Source organism: Agelaius tricolor, unplaced genomic scaffold, assembly GCF_023055355.1.
Source record: "Agelaius tricolor isolate 1412-34295 unplaced genomic scaffold, bAgeTri1.0.p SCAF_57, whole genome shotgun sequence".
Classification (NCBI taxonomy): Eukaryota; Metazoa; Chordata; class Aves; order Passeriformes; family Icteridae; genus Agelaius; species Agelaius tricolor.
Window position 1 is genome coordinate 879,128 of NW_027269317.1, and position 19,574 is coordinate 898,701.

The 19,574-nt window shown below is 47.2% G+C and overlaps 1 protein-coding gene and 1 pseudogene across 12 annotated transcripts in view; one reads left to right on the forward strand and one right to left on the reverse strand.

Moving 5' to 3' along the window:
- The window catches only part of LOC139604922 (zinc finger protein ZFP2-like), a 178,318-nt gene that overhangs the window by 127,380 nt on the left and 31,364 nt on the right, over nt 1–19,574 (forward strand). The window lies entirely within an intron of this gene.
- Nucleotides 1–19,574, reverse strand: part of LOC139604975 (zinc finger protein 271-like) — a 254,765-nt pseudogene that overhangs the window by 45,299 nt on the left and 189,892 nt on the right.

The following is a 19,574-nucleotide window of genomic DNA, read 5'->3' on the forward strand; positions in this document are numbered from 1 at the left end:
CGGCACAGGAAGCCAACGGGGAGGAAAAGCCCCGGAGCTGCCGCACGAGGAGGGGCTGCAAACGCAGATGGCGGGGATGGGAGGGGGAAAGAGCCAGCCTGGGCCGGGAAGGCGGCCGGAGATGGAGCCAGAGCTCGGAGCTGGTGCTCCATGAGCAGCTCCATGATGGGGAGAAGCCTCACACGTGCGTGGAGATTGGGAAGAGCTTCAGGTGGAACTGCGACCTGATTGTGCACCAGAGGATCCACACCGGAAAAAGGCCGTAGAAGTGTTCCGAGTGTAGGATGCGCTTCCGCTGGAAGTTCAGCCTGATCAGGCACCAGAGGACCCACACTGGGGAGAGACCCTACGAGTGTGATAAATGCAGGAAGAGGTTTCAGACTGGCTCCTATCTCCTCCTGCACTATCAGAGTCACACAGAGGAGAGGCCCTTCCACTGCCGTGACTGTGGGAAGGGATTCAAGCACAACTCCACCCTTGTCAATCACTGGTGCATCCACACCGGGGAGAGGCCCTACGAGTGTCCCCAGTGTGGGAAGAGCTTCTCCAGGAGCTCTCACTTGACCCAACACCAACAGAGGCACCGGTAAGGGAAGCCCTGCGAGTGCCCTGAGTGCGGGCAGAGCTTCGTGCGCTGCTCCAGCTCCATCCCCCACTGGAGGAGGCACTTTGGGCACAGCCCTGGTCACTCACATTCCCTGTGATCCATGTTGGGAGCATACCCAGCTTCTTCTCCTTTTGGTTTAGCCTTAATTTTCCTCTGCTTCACCTTCATCCTTTAAAAACACCCAAAAGTGGGTTAAATGAAGGAAATTGATTGAATATATCTGAAGTTCCGTAATTTCTCAGTTGTTTTAGAGGGAATTTTGGATTTGGGGACCTGGGCGTGCTGGTTGACAGTTGGCTGAACATGAGCCAGCAGTGTGCCCAGGTGGCCAAGAAGGCCAATGGGATCCTGGCCACTATCAGGAGTGGTGTGGCCAGCAGGATCAGGGAGGTCATTCTTTCTCTGTACTTGGCACTGGTGAGGCCACACCTTGAGTATTGTGTCCAGTTCTGGGCCCCTCAGTTTAGGAGGGACGTTGAGATGCTTGAGCGTGTCCAAAGGAGAGCAGCGAGGCTGGTGAGGGGCTTGGAACACCAGCCGTATGAAGAACGACTGAGGGAGCTGGGGTTGTTCAGCCTGGAGAAAAGGAGACTCAGAGGTGACCTTATCACTCTCTTCAACTTCCTGAAGGGTGACTGTTCTGAGCTGGGGGTCGGTCTCTTTCTCCGGGCAACAACAGACAGAACAAGAGGACACAGTCTCAAGCTGCGCCAAGGGAGATACAGGCTGGAATTAAGGAGGAAGTTTTTCACAGAAAGAGTGGTCAAATACTGGAATCATCTACCCAGGGAGGTGGTGGAGTCACCATCCCTTGATGTGTTTAAAAAAAAGACCGGACGTGGCACTTGGTGCCATGATCTAGTTGAGGTGTTAGAACATGGGTTGGACTCGATGATCTTGAAGGGCGCTTCCAACCTAGAAATTCTGTGATTCTGTGACACCTTCTGTGTGGAGTGCTGCTGTTGCTAAGAGGCAGGAATTTGATCTCACCCTTCTTGTGTTGCTAAGAACTCCTCCCCTCACCCAAACCCCAACTCCACCCTTGGGATACCCTATAAAAACTCCATGGCCCTGCCTTTGCCCTGTCTTTGGGGGTTAAGAAATGAATTCCCAAAGGATCAGCCATTTTTACCCACTGGATTCTAAAGGATCAGCCTCATTCTGCACTGGATTCCTAGAGGATCAGCCCTTTTCCCACCGGATTCCCAAAATTTCAGCTTATCCCACTGGATTCCCAAGGGATCAACCTTTTCCCAATGGCTTCCCAGAGGATAAATCTTTTCCTACTGGATTCCAAGATGGTCAACATTTTTCACTGTATTCCCAGAGGATTCTGATTGTCACTGTTTTTTTTTTTTTTTGTACTACTGCATTTGTATTTTTAATTTTTCCAAATAAAGAACTGTTATTTCTACTCCCATATCTTTGCCTGAGAGCCCCTTAATTTCAAAATTTATTATTATTATTAATCAAAGGGAGGGGGTTTGCATTTTCCATTTCAGTGGAGGCTTCTGAAATGGGGAGACACACCCAAGGATGGGCCATGTAAAATAGTTCCTGAAATATGTAAATTAGTTTATGGGTATGCATGAGGGTCTATCAATATGCAACAGGCTGATGGAATTAAAACCTGATGAATTAAGTGGTGTCCCTGAAAATAACTGGGGAGGTCTTGGTGGCCATAACAACCTTTGCTCGATGGTCCTTGTCTCCCATGACATCGGCCTGTTGCATATTCATAGACCCTCATGCATATCCATAAACTACTTTACATATTCCAGGAACAAAATTGGCTTCATCCTGTTTGGGGGTCCCACCCCCCTCCCAGCTTAATTTGGGGGTCCCATCCCCCTCCCAGCTCAATTTTGGGGTCCCACCCCCCTCTTTTCCCCATTCTACCTCCCCTTTCCGATCGTTCCCTCAATTCCCTTCCCCGTGTTTGGTTTTGGGGGCTCCAGGCCCCTCCTGCTCCGTTTTGGGGTCCCGACCCCGTTTTGGATTAATTTGGGGTCCCCACCTCATCCCCAGGGTCACCTTCCCCCCCTCCCCAAATTGCGCTCCTGGCAACTGATGAGTCACAGCGAGACACGCTCTGATTGGCTGGAAATTACCCCGCGCGGTCTGTGAGTGTTTACCGCAGTAAGAGGCCTTGGTCTGTGCCTGGCAACTGATGAGTCAGTGTCGGGCCGGGCGCTGATTGGCTGAAAATCGCTGAGCGGGGCCAGTGCTCTGAGTTTCTGCCCAGCGAGTGGATCGTCATCAGTGCCGCGCGTTCTGATTGGTCGGGGTCTGTTTTGGGGTGGGGACAGGAGGAACTGGGGTTACTTGGGGTTTCGTTGGGTTTATTTGGGGTTATTTATGGACTATTTGGGGTTTATCTTGGGTTTTACTTGGATTATTTCTGTTTATTTGGTGTTATTTAGAATTATTTGGGTTTATTTGGGCTTATTTGGGTTTATTTGGGCTTATTTGGAATTATTTCAGGTTCGTTGGGTTTATTTAGGTGTATATGGGCTTTTTAGATGTACTTGAAATCATTTGGGGTTTTTTGGGTATAATTTGGGGTTTTTTGGGGTTTTTCTTCAGTTAATCGGATTTGTTTGGGGTTATTTGGGGGACTTTTAGGTATTGTTTTGGATTTTTTGGGGTTATTTAGGGTTTATTTTGAGTGTTTTGGGGTTATTTGTGTTATTTGGGGTCATGTGGGGTCAAAAAATCTGGGAATGTCTCTCCTGCAAAAAACAGGAGCTTTTCCTTAAAAATCTGAGAGTTTTTCCCCAAAAAAACGGGAATATTCACTTAAAAATCCTGGACTTTTCCCAGCCAATAGCGACGTGCCCTGCCCCAAACCATCCAATCACCACGCTTCATCTCCCAAATTAAGGAATCACAGCGCACCCCGCCCCAAACCAACCAATCACCGCAAGTCTCCCCTCAGGAACACTGGCCTCCCCGTGCACCGATCCAACCAATCACCACACGCTTCCTCTCAGACATGCCCACCTCTCACGCGCCAATCCAACCAATCACTGCGTGTCTCCTCTCAGCCACTCCTGCCTCTCTGGAGCTGAACCAACCAATCACCGCATGTCTCCCCTCGTCAACGTCCGCCTCCCCTGCCCCTCTCCTGTCAATCACCGCACCCTCTACGAAACCAACCCCTGACCCCAGCGTCAAGCATGGAGACGACGCCCCCTGACCCCCCCCCCAGCCGCCCCCTTCCCCCCTTGCCGCCCCCCAGGACCCCCTCAGGGACCCCCGGGAGCCGCCCCGGGCTCGGGCGAGTCCTGCGGGAGGCGCTGGAGAGAGCGGGGGAGGCGCTGGGAGAGGACGGGGGGCTCCGGGAGCTGCTGAGGAGGCGCAGGAACAGGTGAGGGGTCCTGGAGGGGTCGTAAGGGGAATTTGGGGAGGGGTCTTGAGGACGTTTTGGGGGGGGATTTGGGAAGGGTCTGGGGGCAACTTGAGGGGGATTTGGCGGGGTCTGGGGGTGCTGGGAGAGCTATGGGGGGGAATTTGAGGAGGAGTCCTCAGGGGGTGTCACGATCCGTCCTCACGGACGGGTTTCGTGATGCTTCGTGGATTTGATCTCAGGGTGCAAAAAGAACCGACACGGTACAAGGGGGTTTGCAATGATAATCGAAACAAATGCACCTTTATTGAATGACCACTGCAAAATGTGAGAGAGGGATTAAGGGAGAGAAAAAGATAGAGGAAGAGAGAGAGAGAGAGAAAGAGTGGGATAGAGCTACCAAACGTAGAGATGAAATCCTTTGGTCCAGTCCAGTCGAGGATCCGCCTGTTATGTCGGGGAGATCTCAAAGTCTCTGGCTAACTCAGAGGTTTTTATTATGATAACTCTATTGGAAATTGCTGGGGAGGGGGGGTAAACAGATACAATAAGGAATAGATGTAACAGGTAGTCCATGTTCTCAGCAGCAAATGAGAGCCATTGTGTTCTTGGTCCAGCGGTCACAACCTGCAGGCAAACATCTCGCTTTGGTCAGCTTGCCTCCCCACACACCTGCCCCGGGCTGGGGGTTTCAGTGCCAGTCCTTGGAAGGAGCAGAGGGGCCTTTTCACATGGGGGTTTCGTGTCTCAGTCCTTGATGGAGAGGCTCCTTACATCTCAGTCTGTCTGTCACGGTGGTTGTAAAACAGGTGAGGGTCTTCTGTGGGGGGCCCACCCAGAACTCAGGAGAAGTCCAGCCAGGCCGAGAGGTGGGACAGCTCCCAAGGCTGTTGTTGCAAAAAGGGCACGGTGCTTCCTTCTTCTTCTCATTGGGCTCAGTGTAGCATACAGCAAACAGCACCTGTGCAAACAGTGGCTTGGCAACGCTCTCAGGTCTCTGGCACATGACTTTCTCCTTTGGAGCCAGAGATTTAAGACAGGGGGGGTCTTCTCTTCAGTGGTCCCCCAGTGACGATTGTGAGGCAGATGAGGGAAAATTCGGACAGACTCTCACATGACCCTGTGACTCACGATTGTCTTGAGGGATCTTCATCAGCAGAACTCTGGAGTGTCACTGATGGGTCTGCAGAACTCGCCGTACGTTGGTAGTATAACCCGGAAAAATAGGGACAACAGAAAGAGAGGAAAAAGAGAGAGAAGGAAAAGAAAGGATAGGAAAGGAGGGGAAAAAGGGAAACAATAAACAAACATAATTAATATTGATTATCATATCAAATTTCACAAATTGTTTAATAATTAAAACAATATTACTTTTATAACAATTTTCAAATGGTTAAAACAAATCACAAATAATCAAAAGCAAACACAATTAACAAATCCTAATACAAGCATTAACTTCAAAAAATGATTTTCTAAAACAATTCACTAAAAATCGAAAGTAATTCCCACAAAATCATAAATGGAAATTAAGGATTATTCCAAAACACATATGCTTCATTCATAATCGCTTTGTGTCAAAGTCTTGGGGATGTTCACAGTGCATAGGACATCAGCCAAGTTGTGTGCATGAACTATAGACATCAATCTTGTCAGCTGTTTCATGCTCCAATTCATAACGAATGGGACTGCTGATAAAATAAAACCAAGCAGAATTGGTAGCAAAAGGATAACAATGGGATGACACAGACTGCTCAGGACACCCGTGGCAGTAGGAGACCACCTAAAAGAGTATCCCACCCCCTGTGCTCGGCATCTTTCTCCACCCTTTCCATGACACGGGGTATCTGTCTCACATTGTGATGAACAGTCACCAGGGCTTTCTGTGCGTTTTTCTCAATCTTCTCAAGGATTTCAACTAAGTCTCGATGGAGCAGCAGTTGTCTTACCAAAGTGAGATCCATCCCAATAGGAGTAGGCATCAGTTTGTGAATCAGTGTGTAGTTGGATTGCAATGGGTAGTGAGAGGTGAACTGGAGCTTCATAAGAGAAATCCCATCCTGTAATCTTGGTAAAGTTACAAGCACAGAAATTTGAATGATTTTTGGTATCTACTACAACATTGTCAACGAATACAAAATCACAAGCAGTTCTAAGCATGCACATCTATTGCCTATGTATGTAAGGACTGTTTCAGAAGTCTCATTAGGATGAATTTCAAAATGAGAGATATTTTGCTCTGTGTCTAAACAAATGTCTTGAGCTATGACTGCATTGCTTTCACAGATGAGCCCTTGTTGTTCTCAGACAATACAAGATTCTAAATTAACATTTTACCGTTTCTCACCCATTTGACGGGCCATTCCCAATGCTCATAAGGATAGAGAACAGCTCCATCATCATTCAGCCCTAATGCAATCATAGGAAATATCAAATGCACTGAGGCATTACGTATGGTTAACACAAAAGCCATGGCTGTGTTTGTAATGGGATTGTAAGTAAAATTCACTAAGTTCCACCAGGATTGCAATTCTCTTTCAAAGTCAGTGGCACTGTCCCAAATTATTTTCCAAATTTCAGTAGGAAAAGTGCTTCTTCACCTTCTCTTATCATTGAGGCAGCAACTGACTGCATCCACAATTATGCCTGGATACAGCTGAGAGCCAAAGAAACGTTGTTTTGTGTAGCACCGAGTGCATCAATTATCAACTTATGGTCATTTACATTTTCCTTTTCCCAATTTGGCAAAATGTTTGATAGCAGCCACTGGTGTGTTCCTAAAACCAATAAGGACGACTGCAGTAGTTGTTGTAACTTGGTCAAATCTCTAGTTGTAGTAGCCAATTTTATTCATTAATACTTCTGAATCAATACTCTTTAGAATTCCCAATCCTGTTCCCACAACACCGGTTATGTCTCTTAGCGTCCGTCTTTTAAAAGAGTTCCGCTTTTGCAACCAGGTCATCCAACCCTCAAAGGAAGTTTGCAAAAAAGGTGAACAGGCCGGCTGAATTTCTGAGACATTACTTTGCACCAGCAATTTGACTTGTTTAAGAGACCATGCTGGATTGAACAGTATTTGTTGTTTTCCTGGTTTCCTAATTATATCTGGTCCATTTTCAAAAATTCTTGGGCTAAGCATAAGCGGTGGTTGGGCTGGAGTGGTGGTGGTGTAAATTGTAACCAGTTGGGCTATAGCATTTACTATAAATGTAAAAGAAAGTTCTACAGGCCTACACTTTTTGGACCAAAGACAAACCACTTCCATGGTTTGTGCCAATGTAAAATTGTGCCAACAATCCTGTAAGCTTGGGTGCGTACAAACCTTTTCATGCTTATTTGTTTGATCTGTCAAAACACCGATTGAGGTTGCGTTTCTATGGGTAGTTCCGTTAATCATTCGGATCCTGTACTAATTTTTTTCCCCACTATCCCTTGAAGCTGCCAGGTTTTTTGGTTTTCCCATCCCTGCCTAGTGTATATCTGATTTTCATGCATAATGACAGTGATAGGTTTAAATCCCTCACATTTCCCATGGATCCGGAAAAATGAACAAAAGCGTGGGACCAAGGGCATTCAGTATCAAGTTGACTAAGGGTGCTCTCAGTCCTTTCTACCCACTGGGGTGTGACTACTGTACTCAGTGTGGGCTTTGTTATAGCATTTATCTTAAGTTTGTAAACCAGGCCTTTTAAAATTAATGGATTTGTCAAGTTATTTTGCCAATGGCATGTCACATAAGTTGGTTTGGCTAAAGTAAAATTATGCCAGCAATCAGTTGATTAATTTCTACAATCCTTTGTAATTGCATTGTTGGTTCTGGGGCCTAAAGTGTAGTTACCAACATACTCCTGCCAGCAGCACAGAGTGAGGGGAATTTGTTTGGTACACTCCCACTTTGTCGTAGGACACAGTTCTGTTGTAGGGATGTGCAAATAGTTTTTTCCATCTGGTTCTAAAAAATTTCCAGCACCTGCAATGGAGGTGGCTTTCTCATAGAGAGATCCTTCCACTTTTCTGCACGCTACCACAATCGACTCACCAATTGTTCCAGTTAGGGCTCTAGTCCAGTCCTTCTGATCCCATCCCCACTCACTTGGGCGATATATCTCAGAGTCATGCAGCACTATAGGCTCTAGGTTCAGGTGGTGACCCTTGGGATATGGTCCTAGAACATTAGTGTGATGGATGGTAGCTTCAGACCACGACCACTCAGCAGGATTCTGTCCACAGAATTGTGGTAGGATGCAGAAAAGTATCACCAGTGTTATCATGATTCAGATGATCCTCATGTCCCTCAGGGTTCTTCTGTAAAAGTAAACACAACAGAATCCTGCCACTAAGGGACAGAAAAAGTTAGAATGATGGAATTATCCAGTGTGTATTTATCCGATGCTCTCTCCCTAGAGCATCAGAGGCTACCCATGCATGTTTATTCAGAGGGGTTTTTAGCACTAGTGGTAGTTCCCCTACAGTAGGGAGGTCCACCAGAACAGGTTGTCCAGGGTAATATGCTGGAATCTTGAAATCAGCTGGTCTCCCTAGAGAGGCAATTATGCTTGGAGCTATGGGGCAAAAAACAGTGATTTTGGGACACCCATTTACCCCCCCATCTGTCATTCACACTTTTCACAGCTTCCCATAACCGAACATCCCAATTTCCCTCCTCTGGTTTCAAAAGTCATTCCAAAAGACCATTGATCCTTTCCACGATCCCGTTAGCTTGAAGGTAGTAAGGGGTGTGAAAAGTCCATTTAATTCCTTCATTTTTTGCCAAATCCTGTACAATTCTAGCAGTGAAGTGGGACCCATTATCAGATTGTATTTCCTGTGGTTTTGGGAAAATTCCAAACCATCCCTGCAATGCTTTTACAGTATTATCTCCTGTAGGTCTTTTAAAAACATTGGCCTGGACCATCCCAGATACAATTTCTACTCCTACTAGCACAAAGTGTTTTACTCCTGACTTCTTAAAGGGTCCAATATAGTCTACCTGCCACGCGTCCCATAAGCCTTTACCCTTTCTGAAATGCAGAGGGTCATCTTCCAAAGGATGTCTCTCCAGTCTCCAGTCTGCGATTGCTCACAGGTTGATACGCATGTTTTACACCTTTCCTTGGTGACAGGCCAACGCTGCGCCAGAGCTTCCTTGTACAAATCTTTCACACCTGTGTGCTGTCTTTTTACATGCAGCCATTCTAATAGTTGATCCCAGTCCTCTGTAATTTGTTCCTTTTCAGGGGACTTAGTCTTGCTAAACCATCAGCTTTATTGTTCCACTCTCCTGCTGGATTTCCATCTGTCTGATGAAAGGCTGCCCACCCTACCAAAATTCCCTTGGCTTGCGATGTTTAAAATTTCTTGCCACTTTTCCTTTTGCCATACTGGAATTCTGTTAACTTCCCAATCATTTTGCTGCCAAAAAGGAAGCCACTCAGTACATCCTTTATACACAGCATAGGAGTCCGTGTAGATGCAGACAGGAGAGGTATTCTGTACCTCATGTTGGAAAGCACTCCAAACAGCTCTCAGCTCCCCAACCTGAGCACTGCCTTCTCCCTCGGTAATGATTCGTTCACCAGAGGAAATGTGGAGGGCTGCTGCCCTGTATCTCCACACCTTCCCCTCCTGTTTAGCAGAGGCATCAGGGAACCAAGAATTTGCTGATCGTTTGGTGGAGAAAGGAGGGGCTGTTTTAATTACAGAGGCAGGTTTGTCATGGCTGCTGCCCAAATTCTCAGTTTCTTGGATCACTAAATTTTTTACAGCTCCTTCTGTTATTGAGAAAATGTTACAGTAATGTTCAATCTGAGCATACCAGTTTGCAGCTGAGGCCCTTTGGGCCACCCTGTCGGCGGGGGTGGGGTGGGGGGTCCCAGTAGTGACTGTCTTAATAACTTTGAAAGGGCCTCTCAAGACAACTGGTTGTTGTTGTGCAATTTTTTCCACTTCTATGAGAGCTAAGCTAACCACAAACAATCCTTTTTCCCAGGTAGTGTATCTTTTCTCAGCATCTTTGAAACCACAGGAATAGAAACCAACAGGCCTCCTCGGTGTTGCCACCACTTGGGGCGTGGCGTCCCGGGTCAAGGACGGCTCGGTGGCAGCACCTTTGCCACACAGACCAAGTACACGCACTCACCAATGTGGTGGATGGTGAAATGGTAACTATTTCTAACTGGTTTTTAATAAACAACACTAACTTGTTTAAAATATAAGGTCCAAGATCAATAATAGGGCCTAATAAGGTGGAACCAAGGGCAATCAGTCATGGGGGCTGACTGAACCATGACTTAGGGTATCTTTGCAGGACTTCCTCAGTTTTTTGGCTGATAATTGTTAACACAGTTGACGATTTGAAATCATACATTTACCACAGCACCGAACTATCCTCCCAGAGTCTGCGACAGCTGACCTTAAAAGAAGAGTGATGTTGAGACCTCATGTCCGGATTCACGTTTCTCCAAAACTCTCTTTGAACCTTTTGACACAGAAAAACTCTGGGCTGATTGGCGATCATTCCATTCAAGTAGAGCCAGAACCTGGCCAGAGTTGGAACTCTACTTGATGGATACCACTTAAAACAAGACTTTCAAAAACAACATTTATGTGAACCATGACTGATAACATTTTTGTTGAGCTTTTTCCCCCAGTCCTTCTCTGCGCCGGCCTCTCCTTTAGTTTGGTCACTGAGTTTTTCACGACCCCGGTATGGTCTGCCATCGGGCTGCTTGATGATTCGTCACAGCCTTTAGGAAGCGGGGTATACGGGCCATGGGGGCGTCTGAGGATTCAGTCCTGCGAAACAAGCTTTACAAATTTCATTAGTTTTTGCCCTGAAGGTCCAGTTTTATCGACTTAAGCGGGCACCATTTAATTTTACTATTTTTCTTGACGGCTGTGTACCCTCACCCTGTGAGTACCAGCCTCCAACCCGTTTCCCATTCTCCTAACTAATTTTTAATCATGACTTGTGGGCCTTCCTCTAGTGCCCGGGTGGCCCAGTGCCTCTGGGCAGGACTTTTTGTTTCGTCTCCCCTGGGGAACTGATTTAAAGCCAGCAGGGCGGTTGCTAGGATGCGCGCTTGATCTTTTGGCCAGATGGAATTGGTAAAACCCTCTGTCAGGCTTTGACCTCGCCCATTTGTCTTAGCATTGGGCCGCTCCCTCCCTCTAGGCTTGCCCCGCCTCCTGCTGGGGGAGGCCAGTGCCTTGTAATGAGATTTCCACCCCATGCTTCAAGCGGCGTCAGCTCCCCCTCCGTGTCTTTTCCTTCCTTTTTGTCCGCGCGTGTCTGCGCTGTCCTGCAGACCTTCTCTGTCTCTGCCAATCACGCCCGTGTCCGCATCCCCCCCTTCTGGCGCCCACCACCCCGTGGCGCGTAAGGCGGAGGCCCCGCCCAGGCTCCCTCGGACTCTGAGTCAATGGCAGCGCCCCGCGCCTCCGAGTCAATGGCAGCGCCCCGCGCCTCCGAGTCAATGGCAGCGCCCCGCGCCTCTGAGTTAATGGCAGCACCCCATGTCTCTAAGTTAACGGCTGCACCTCGCGCTTCCTCTAGCAGCCCGTCCCAAATGACCGCTTTTTCCCCTCAGCCAGCGTGCCTGAGCTTGGGAGCTGCGAAGAGCGTGCCCGCGGCTGTAAATCCCCACACTCGGCAGACTCACGATCACCCGCAGTCTGCGCGGCCGCCCCCACACCCTGCCAGGGCCCCGCCTGCAAACAGTCCTGTGTGGTTTTCCACATTTCCTGCTCCTGCTGAACTTTTCGCAGAGCCTGAATGACTCTGCCCCATAATTTAAGATTTCGCCCCGAGCCTGAGGACAAAGCCTCCTCTGCTAGGGCCCCGGTACAACTATCCCACACTTCGAGGTGGAAAATATCCACCAGCTGCCCAATAACCCCAATCCGCAGAAGCGTCGACACTACGAGGATAAAATCTCCTGGCTCGCAGTCTACGCCCCACTGCCTATGAATTTTAAAAATGACCTTTGGGAGGTACTCCATTTTCTCCTTCGCCGGTCCTCGGCGCCAGACTTCCTCCTTTGCCGGTCCTAAGCGCGAGACTTTCCCCTCTCGCCGGTCCTCTGGGAGCGTCCTCTCTGCCGGGGACAGTCCTGCTGCTCCGGCTGCCGTTCACTCGCCCAGGCGGTTCCTGCTTCCCGGATTGTCCCGGGTTTCGGCACCACTTGTTGCCGACACTTGGGGCATGGGGTCCCGGGTCAAGAACGGCTTGGTGGCAGCACCTTTGCCACATGGACCAAGTACACGCACACACCAATGTGGTGGACGGTAAAATGGCCTTGATTAACAGTTGAACCAGGTCATTTATAACAGGGGTTAACGGTAAAAGGTAACAGTAAAAGGGGAGGGGTTCTGCCTGACCGTAACATCGCAATATCTTAACCTCCCACACATCGGACCCTCAGGACCCTGCTGCCGTAGCTGTACTGACAGCCCTGAGGAGCCAAATCCCCATTCCACCTGAAAGGGATCTGTGGGATGGACAGGGTGCAGTGCTTGGTGAGCTGTTGCTTCAAAAAACAGCAATTGCAATGTTTCCTCCTGAGAAGGAGTCCAATCCCATTTCACCCCGTTTGCTCAGCAAGTCATAAAGGGGCCTGGCAATTATTGAAAGATCTGGAATGTGTTTTCTCCAGAACACTAATAATCCTAGAGCTTGCTGGAGATCTTTCCTGGATTCAGGCATTTTGATCTGATCTAAAGAGGTTAGGATATCAGGTGGAATACATGTCATACCTCCTTTCCAGCAAATTCCCAAAAACTTCACTTCCTGAGAAGACTTCTGAATTTTCTCTGGGGGCATCTGCAAATCAAGACTTTCTAAATGGGAGATTATTTTCTGCTGATGTTTCCCTACTACCTCTATTTCACCCCCCCCCCAGAATGTCATCAATGTATTGATAAACAGCTACAGGATCAGGTTTGGGTATTTGTTCTAATTCCTGGGCAAAAGTAGGGTGGGCCAAAGTGGGGGAGTGTTTGTAGCCTTGGGGAAGCCTAGTGAAAGTGTATTGCTGTCCTTCCCATGTGAAGGCAAAACAGTCCATATCTTCTGGCTGTGTAGGTATCATAAAAAACATGTCTTTGACATCTATAGTTGCCATGAATGAGTGAGCTTTTTCTTGAATTGATGTCATTAATTCAGCCAAATTTGGGACCGCTGCTGTAAGAGGGTCTGTGTTGGCATTAAGCCTGCAGAAGTCTACTGTCAGCCTCCACTTCTCATTGGGTTTCCAAACTGGCCACACTGGCAAGTTGAAAACAGAATGGGTATTGACTATTACTCCTTGGTCTCACAAGTCCTGTATAACCAGTTGATGCTCTCTTTGGCACCAGAAGGTAGAGGGTATTGTTTTACATGAGTAATTTTGCTAGACAGTGAGGAGGATGCAGCTTGGAGCAGTCTAATGTTAAGACGTGGCACACCAAATGACCACAGGAATCCCTCAGAATCTTCCCACTGCCTCCCAGCAATAACATCCATCCCTAATAAATTGTTTGGAATATCCCCAATTACCATTTTGAGAACTAATTCATTCTCCTCTGTCATTATAGAGCATGACACAGTACAATAATACACGACTCCATCAAAAGGTTGCAAGAGAGAAATTTATTAAACCAACATAGCTTTTATAGTTCTTCCAGATATTGCCACCCATCTAACACATATACAATGCCCATTGGCGATAAAAGAGAAAAAAAGTTCCCAGCAGGCGACCAGGGAGCCAGGACACTCTGGGAGCCAGCCAGAGTCCATATCTCCCAACTTTCTCTCCTTCCTCTGGTCTCCATGGTAACGACCTTGGTGTTCCTTCAGGAGAGATATGGGGCTTCTCCTTATCTTCAGGAGGCCCTGACAGCTCACAAGGACAGCACAGAATGTCTTTCCCACACTCCTCTCCATGGAGCGTGAGTTTTACTAAGGCCACATTCATAGATTCTGTAGTTCCTAGGGCATTTAAAGCACATCATTGTTTCTTTGTTGGAACAATTCTACACTTCTGGGCATCCTTTTTGTTAGTGCAGAGATTTGTGCCCCAGTGTCAATCAGAAAGGTTACAAGTGCCTGTTTGAGGCCTGTGATAGCTGTGATCAATATATCTCCTGATTTATGTTTAGTGAGCATTCTCAGATCCATCCATGCTCCAGCCCTTTGCTCACCTATAAGGGATGGAGAGCCTAGTTTCTCTGGTTCTGTGTTTGCTTTGGCTCACATTCTAAATTCTGAGGGAGAGGCTGGGAGAGGGTTTCTTTTGGCTCACTGGCTGGATTCTGAGAAGGGAGGGGTGCACTGGGTTGAACTGATAAATTCGGTTTTCGATAGTGCCAATTAGTTATTATTTTCTGTAATTTATCAAGGGACAAACCATCCATCACCTCTCTGGGGACCCCCCTTTTAACTTCCAACAACCACCAACGTTGGCAGTTAGAGATCTGTTTTCCCTTCCCTAAATTTTCACCGTGAGGAGCCCTGATAAACCAAACACCGTTTGTTTTTTCTGATTTCTCCTCCAGGGTTTTTACAGGTCCATATCATCTACTGTAATTAATCAAATCTACTGCAACCTCGCTCCATGTCCAAACTTTATGGCTACTGGCAGGTGAATCAGATTGAGAAGCTGGGGGCTGTGAGGGGATGGAGTATGGAGTGAAACCAGGATCAGTAGATCCAGTTTGGTCAGTGGGGTTACCAAGGAATCTATCTAGTCTCTCTATGGGACCCAAGGCCATTATGGTTTTCTGTAAAATAATTGCTGTAGGTTTAGGAAGCCCTCAAATTAAAGGAGTCATAATTTCAGGCTTTACAGGTAATTGCACTGGTGACTGAAAACCAGGAATCAACTTTTTTCATGAATCATTTGCAGGCAGGTGGCTTTGTGGGCGCCTTCCAAAAGTTGGTCGGGGGCACTGACTATAGCTAAAGGGTCTCCCCTTTCCAAAGGATTAATTCCCCTGGCCCAGAAAGGCACACATTGTGTCAGGGACCACGTGTCACGCTTATCTCCTGTTGTTAGGAAAACTCCATGTCCCCAGTACCCACTGGCCTCCTGTTCAGTTAATTTAATTTGATCTCCACCAGTGAGGGACACTTGGAAGACATATTCTATCTCCGATTCTTGTGGGAGGCGCCCAAATTCTTTCTTCAGCTCAGCCAATTTGGTAGTGCTGAATGGTATTTGTTTAGTTGTGATATGTGGTTCAAAATCTTCATCATTAATATAATTATATTCTGTTTTAACCAAGGATCTCAAATGAGGGCAGCAGTTTTCTCCACAGTTTTTTTACTGCCTCTAGTTCCTTATGGGGATGAATCTGTTTAATGTTTTCCTCTGCCTGTGTTGAGGAATCAGCATTCAGTGAATTCTTAACATGTTCCTCTCTAAGGGCAGCTCGTAACAGATGGATCTCATTCCTTTCTTCATTTAATTTTTTTCCAAATTTCAACTAGGTTTTGAAGGGAGTCCATTATAGCTTTTTCCTCACTTCTTCACTTTAAGAGAGTTTTTATAGCTGCTGTGAGACAAGCTCCCAAAACTGAGCAGAGAATAGTTTTATTTTTGCCCAGTTTAAATTTTATTTCATGTTGTAAAGAACAGGCTCTATCAATAACATTTTCCAAATTAAATCAGTTACTTTGTGCCCGTTCTTCTCCTCCCAGAGAAAGTTTGGCATTGTGTTTGGCTAGTAGAGCATAAAATTCAGCTTTAAGTTTTGAGCTGAGGTTTTCAGTCATTTTGTGAAGGGACCAAAACCATGACAGGGAGGTGTAGACTTAAGGCACACAACCACACAGCCTCTGCTGTGTTTCCCTTGCTTCCCTGGGTGGGTGAAGAGACTAAATGTGCCTGGGAGGTTCTACTCAGTTACTTCAAGTAGTCCCTTCACTTCCCAGACAGTCCAGATTCACACATACACAAAAACAGTTTCCCTTTTTGCACTAAGAGATCTTTTGTGAAATTCTGAAGGCAGAGCCCTCAATTGAGTATGGGGGTGCTTTTCACCTAGGCATGTGCAGTTTGTGGGAAATTTGAGTCACTCCCTTTCCTTTTTAGACAACCACTCACCCCTTTCAGGGTATCGGGCTCGGTGCGGCTGGAGTGAAACATCCTTCCCCTGTTACAGACTACACACAACCCTGCAAACCCCTCTGTCTGCCAGAATCCTGTCCATGACGCCAATTTAATGTCACGATCCACTCATACAAGTGGGGTTGTGATGGTTCATTAACTGATCTCAGAGTGCAAAAACAACAGAGAGGGGATTTCAGTCTTGATCAAAACAAATGCACCTTTTATTGAGTGCCCACAGCAGAAGCAATAGAAGGATTAGAAAGGAGATAAAGGATAGAGGGAGAGAGAAGAAGACAAGGGTGGGAATAGCTACCAACAGAGAGACAAAATCCTCGTGGTCCAGCCAATAGATCCATCTTGTCACGTGGGGGAGAATCTCAAATTCTTTGCATAACTCAGGGGTCTTTTATAGTCATCCACCAAGGGGAGAACAGATAAAAGACAATGGAGAATAAGTCTATTGAAAATGAGTAAGACAGTCCATGTTCCAAAACAGGACAAATCAATCTCAGCGGTGAGCGAGACCCATTGTTTTCAGGATTGGTGTCTATGAGAAACCAGTCTTGGTGCAGCAAACACACCTGCAGGCAACACTTGGCAAACATCCCACTTCAGTCAGGCCCGCGCCCCTGTGTTAGAATTTTAAGGGTCTCAGTCTCAGTCCTTGGGAGGAGGCTTCTCTTACAGTGCTTGTGAGGCATATGAGGGATCTTCTATGGGGGGATCACCAGAGTTACCCCAGAAAGTTCATCTGGCCAAGAGGTGGGGAAATTCATGGGCCATTGTGATGAGCAGGGATGGTGAAGCAGGTGTAAGTGTACAGAGCAAGCCGCTCCCTGTCAGCCCCTGCTCAAAGCAGTTGTAACGTGGGGGCACAGCAAGCACAGCTGCAAACAATCACTTGGCGAGCATCCACCCCAACCAGGCCAGAACTCCAGCCAGGGTCTTCAGGGTCTTCCTCTCTGTCCTTGTGATGGTTGTGAGGCAAATAAGGGAAACTTTGGACCGTCTCTTACAACAGTTTACTTTATCTCTTCCTCAACAATCCCCCCTCTGGGAGATATCTTCTGTTATTGGGCCCTTGAGTGTCACTGCATGACTGATAACAATTTCATCATCTCATTGTGAGATGCTCCGGCCAGAGGGAGGAGCCAAGCATTCCTACCTGGATATAATTTGACATTTGGAAGAAGAGAGACAGCCTTTTCCCACTGGATTCCCAGAGGAGCAGCTTTCTTTTCCACTGCATTCCCAGGGGAAGTCCAGGCCCATCTACGCCACCACTGGACCTTGAGAGGAAAACTCCACCCTTCGACAGGATCACTGCTTCAACAGAACCCCACCTGTCACTGCAGGAGCACTGCAGCCTCCATTTAATAGGACTGCTACCACCACTGTGACCCACAGGGTGTCAGGTCATATTCTGACTCTGCCAGTGGGGTTTTTTTGTTTGTACTATTGCGTTTGTATTTTAATTTTCCTAGCAAAGAACTGGTATTCTTATTCCCATATCTTTGCTGGAGAGCCTTTTAATTTCAAAATTAAAATAATTCAGAGGAAGGGAATTTACATTTTCCATTTCACAGAAAGCTCCTGCCTTCCTTAGCAGACACCTGTCTTCAAACCAAGACAGAATGTCATCCATATAATGTAGGATAATGACATCTGGGAAGGTCCTTTGGATGGGAGATAGGACAAGGGCCATGTACCACTGGCATATATAGGGGAGTTTTTCTCAGTTTGGGGAGGACTCACCGGTGGTACCGCTTCAGAGGTGCCTGTCTGTTAGGGAGGGGATGGAAAAAGCGAATCTGGGAGCATCTCAAGGATAGAGAGCGATGTTTAAAAAGTGGCCTTTGATATCCATGACCACCAGTCTCCAATCATGGGGAAGCATGAAGGGAGAGAGAAGGCTAGACTGCAATGACATCGTTAATTTTACAAAGATCATGGAGGAGCGTCCACCTGTCCTTGCCAGGTGTTTTGAGAACAAAGACAGGGGAGTTCCAAGGGCTGTTGGTAGGTACAATGTGGCCCTTGGAGAGCTGCTCTTCCACTAGAAGCTCGAGGGTATGTAATTTCTCTGTTGAGAGTGGCCACTGATCCACCCACGGTGGGGTGTCAGTCTTCCAGGTGATTGTGGGGTGGTGCACTCTGCAGTGGCCCCAAATAGAAATCCCGGGACAGAGGTGGAATATCAAGTCAAGCTCCCCACTGGGACAACAGGTCCCTGGCCCACAGGGTGGTGAGTGCCCTGACTACAAATGGCCTGATGGTGGCAGTTTGGCCCTCCAGTCCCTCTGTTGTGATAATACGCTCGCTCCTCATGGAGATGGCAGCTCCTCCAATCACTGAGGTGACTCCAGTGACAGGAGTCAGCTCCTGGTTCAGGGGCCATTGAGGTTGTGTAATGATAGTAACGTTGGCCCCTGTGTCCACCATCCCTTGTAGGTGGATGTCATTACCTTTATTCAACTGACTGCACTTTATAAGGGGCTTATCTTGGCCCATGATTTCAACCCAGAATGCCATTGGGTGCTCTGGGATATTGTCTATGCTTAATGGCAATAAAAAGGCTTGGGCGATCACAGTCTCTCTGTGCAGGAAGTGTGGTGGTTTTGTGCAGCAGAAAGTGACTGTGATTTCGTCACTTGGCCCAACAGTTTGCACTTCCACTATAATATGTATTTCATTTGGTCCATGAATACAATTACCTATTACCAGTACATCCCTCAGGCCCTCTAGGGGTCCATATTTTCTGGTGGGAATACGATAGAAAGCAGAGTCATCAAATTGTATAGACAAAGCACTCACCAGTTGGTGTCACGTCCTGACCTGAACTTGCTGGAAAGCCTTGGTCACTCTGGTCTGTTGTTCGGAGTATGAAGAGCTCCGCGGGAATTTCCCACGTATTGGACCTCCAGAATAGTGGGGAGGGTACAGTGAAACAGCTTTCCATTTGCTGTCTTCACGCAGGGCCACTCCGTGCTCTGTTGGAAGTTTTTTGGCTGATAATGGTGCTGGTGGTGGTGAGGTTACTGGTGATAACAAAACTGAGAACAGTTGTTAGAATGTCTGTTGCAATCCATACAGTGTGATGAATGTCACCTCTTTGGTGGCTGCTGGTCTTTAGGCATTGTGTATTCTGGACAGTCCTTCAAAAAAAGGCCCAGTTCCCCACAATTAAAACATTTTGCAGCATCTTGGGATGTTAAAAAGGCCCTCTCCCTTAGAGATTGCCCTTGCCACGGTGTGTTCAGTGGAAGATAATTTGGTGCAGGCCTCGTCCATCTGGTTGATTGTAGGTTCTGGGTCCAAAGGGAGAGCTCTTAATATTGTTTTGCACTCATTGTTTGCCTTTGCCAAGGCCATTTTATTTAGCACTTCCTTCTTGGCCTCTGGGCTTTCTATTTGTCTCTCAAGTGGAACTTTAAGTCTGTCAACAAATTTTATGAAAATTTCACTTGCCCTTGTTTAATGTTAGTGAAGCTCTGTGTAGGTAGGGTGTCGTCGAGAGTGAGAAGCAGGG